The sequence below is a fragment of the Cricetulus griseus genome, chromosome 4 (assembly GCF_003668045.3).
Source record: "Cricetulus griseus strain 17A/GY chromosome 4, alternate assembly CriGri-PICRH-1.0, whole genome shotgun sequence".
NCBI classification, from domain to species: domain Eukaryota; kingdom Metazoa; phylum Chordata; class Mammalia; order Rodentia; family Cricetidae; genus Cricetulus; species Cricetulus griseus.
This window is the reverse complement of record NC_048597.1, coordinates 146,343,685-146,347,113: the sequence shown is the minus strand read 5'-3', so window position 1 is coordinate 146,347,113 and position 3,429 is coordinate 146,343,685. Positions and strand designations below refer to the sequence as shown.

Sequence of the window (3,429 nt, the reverse complement as noted above, 5' to 3'; positions counted from 1 at the left end):
TTTCTGATTAGAGTATATTCACTGTTGTGTATTTGGATATTGATTTTGTTATACTTAATCTATCTGGAAATTGTTTTTAAACTTTTTAGGTTTCATGTTGCTTGTCACATGTTAGATGATTTTAGCCGTTATTTTTATAAATTTTTACAATATGTTTTTCTACCTTTTTCTATTGTATTCTTCTGCTAATCTCATTGTTAAGATCTTAATATATTTGCTGGCATTATACACTTATTTGAGGCCATGTTAATTTTTGTTCATTCATTTTTCCTCTCTAGTCTTGTATTGTGTGTTATATATTTATTTTCAACTTTTCTGATGATTTTGTTGTCAGTTCAATTATTAGATTGGTACTCTAGTAAATATTTCATTTCAGTTTTCACACTATCACTTCTGGAATTTATTTGGTTCTTAAAAATTATTTATGTTACTTTATATTTAAACTGTGTGTTTGATTTTGCATTGTCACCATGTTTGCATTTTCTTCTTAAAGCTTCATATACTTTTGCACTTTGAATACACACACATGCACACACACACACACACACACACACACACACACACACACACACACACAATGTTATGACAAATCTTTCCGCCAAAAGCTGCCCGAGCCCTACTGCCACATAGGTGGTTTCTGCCAGCTGCCTGAGTTCTGCCCACAGAGTTAAGGCCCCAATTAATGCACAGAGACTTATATTAGGTAAAAATGCTGCTTGGCCAATGACTAGGATTCTAATCTGTTAGCTCAGTCTTAATTATCATAAACTTATATATTTTATATATAAGACTTATGTTATTGGACACATTCCATTGGTGTCCTCACTTGCCGGTAGATCACATGATGCCACTTATAGAAGAGAGAGGCCACTTCCTTCTTCCCTTGTTTATGTATGATTCTCCCTGCTATGTCATTTCCTGCCTGGATCATCACTTCTTTACTACATTTCCCAGAATCCTCTTTGACTCCTACTCCCTTGCTGCCTCATTGGCCAAACAGTACTTTATTCAACAATCAATAAGATGAACATACATAGAAGTACATCCCCCCATCATCTCTTCTTTTATGTCCAAATAATAAGGATAACTTATCTTTTATAATAACTGAAGAAAACTATAACCATAACTGTCTTCAACTTTATCAAAAACCACAGAATGATAATATATAAACTCTAGAATTGACAGAGACATTTGGCTACCTTGACAGTCACCCAAAGTTCCTCTGTAATGTTGGGGCATCCATCTTCATCCCATAGGCCATAGTGTGTCTGGCACACTTCTCCATTTTAACAGGAACCCTTTAGTACTGTCTTGTTTTGCAAGTTCAGCAGTCACTTTCTTGTGGGTCCTGCATGTCCAGTTTATACAGCAAAAAAACAGTCCAGGCAAGAGCAGTTTCCTGCCCAAATGGATAATCTTGCCATGTTGAAAGCAAACACCAAAACAAGTTTCTTTGATGCCCATCCTCCTTTCTGACATAATTGGTGTGCCAAGAGCAGTTGTGTCTCACTGCCAAGAAAAACCTAAACAATTAAAATGTCATATATTCTGTCAGTCTTTGAAAGATTTGAAGAATACCTATACATCTCAAATACATCTCTGTATATCTAGAAAACCTAACCTAATTATAAGTTCTGACTGTTATAGGTAACTATATTACCTGTATTTAATTTTAATTGTGTATATCATTTTAAAAGATCTATATAAACACAATACCTAAAAAAGAAGAGAAATACATATCACAAAATTGACCTTAAAGTTGTATCAATAAATCAAAATCCATACCAATGCAAGTATTCATTCCTATAACTTATTTCCCTTTTTTTCTTTTAAAAAGAGATTAACTATGCTCATTATCATTTATAACCAACCCCATTTAAATGAAAACAAACATTTATAAACAATATTTGGGAACTTGGGCATCATTCATTTCAAATGATTGGAGGTGATGTCGATAACATGAAGATCATGATAAAACACAGAAATCTGACCAAGTCCTTGTTTTTGTAGTCTGTAAGGCTGTATCATCTCAGCTGTTTTGGATGTAGCATCAGTTGGGTCACTGCTTCAGAGGGTCTTGCTTAATCAAACCATATTAGTCTGGAAAGCATCCACAGCTTTTCATTTTCTGTGGAAACACAAGCAAAAACATTTTTCCCAAGTAGCCTGTCCTTAGACTTAAAATTTGAAGTCAAAGCATTTTTAAAATGTATATGTTGGCTTAATTTAGTAGCATTTATAATCAAATGTGTTTTAGCAGCAGTCAGTCTTTCCTCGGCAATCAAACAATTTAAAGACAACAATATAGCATATAGTATCCAGACTCTCCGTGTATTTTTCATCTTAAGGTGGCTTTTCTATTATTCTATTTTTACTTCCTTTTGTTTCTTTTTTCCTGAGACAGGGTTTCTCTGTGGAAATCTGCCTGCCTCTGCTTTTAGAGTGCTGGGATTAAAGGTGTGTGCCACCACAACCAGCTATTCTATTTCCTCCTGTTACTTTTTCTCTTACAAGCCTACATATATTTTTAAATGCGGTGTAAACCTTTAGAGGTTTTTCTTTATCTGGATCTGTCTTTATCATCTCAGGAGTGCTGAGTTCAAACCCCTAGAGCTCAGGGTCTGCGAGAGCATATGGAAGCTGCTCCATTGCCTCTCAGTGGCCCGACAGGGCAGGCTGTGGTAACAGGTTTCACTCTTCCTCTGGGAACCTTGGGGCATGGGATCATCCCGCTCACTGACACCATTCTTTTATGACAAATCTTTCCGCCAAAAGTTGCTCAAGCCCTACCATCTCGTGGGCGGTTTCCGCCAGCTACCTGATTTCTGCCCACTGAGGTAGGGCCCTAATTAATGCACAGAGACTTATATTAGGTACAAATGCTGCTTGGACAATGACTAGGACTCTCATCTCTTAGCTCAGTCTTAATTATCATAAATCTATATATTTCATATATAAGACTTACCTTATCGATGCCTTCCATAGGCATCCTCATTTGCTGGTGGATCACATGGTGCTGCTGGAGGAAGAAAGACCACACTTCCTTCTTCCCTTGTTTATGCATGAGTCTCCATGCTAGGTCATTTCCTGCCTGGATCATCACTTCTTTACTACATTTCCCAGAATCCTCTTTGACTCCTACTCCCTTCTAACTTGCTGCCTCATTGGCCAAACAGTACTTTATTCAACAACCAATAAGAAGAACATACATAGAAGTACATTCCCCACCAACACACAGAGAGCCTTTGAACCATTAGAGACAGTTTTTGTTGTTTGATATTTTAAAAAATTAAATTTGAACCACACTGTCCTGTTTGTTTATGTATCTCAACCCTTGGGCCATCCAAGTCCCATAGAAACTTGCTGTGTCTCATCTCATAGATGAAACTGGACATTGTAGACAATGTATCAACTCCTGAGCTTTCTGTT

General features: G+C 36.5%; 1 long non-coding RNA gene across 1 annotated transcript; it reads right to left on the bottom strand.

Annotated features, from left to right (window-relative positions):
* Positions 1-1,875: 1,875 nt before the first annotated feature.
* LOC118237777 lies at positions 1,876-3,094 on the bottom strand. The gene is made up of 2 exons (XR_004769855.1): positions 2,966-3,094; positions 1,876-2,128 (listed from the first exon to the last, which is right to left on the bottom strand). It is a non-coding gene; the product is annotated as an uncharacterized LOC118237777 (long non-coding RNA).
* Between the last annotated feature and the right edge of the window lie 335 nt (positions 3,095-3,429).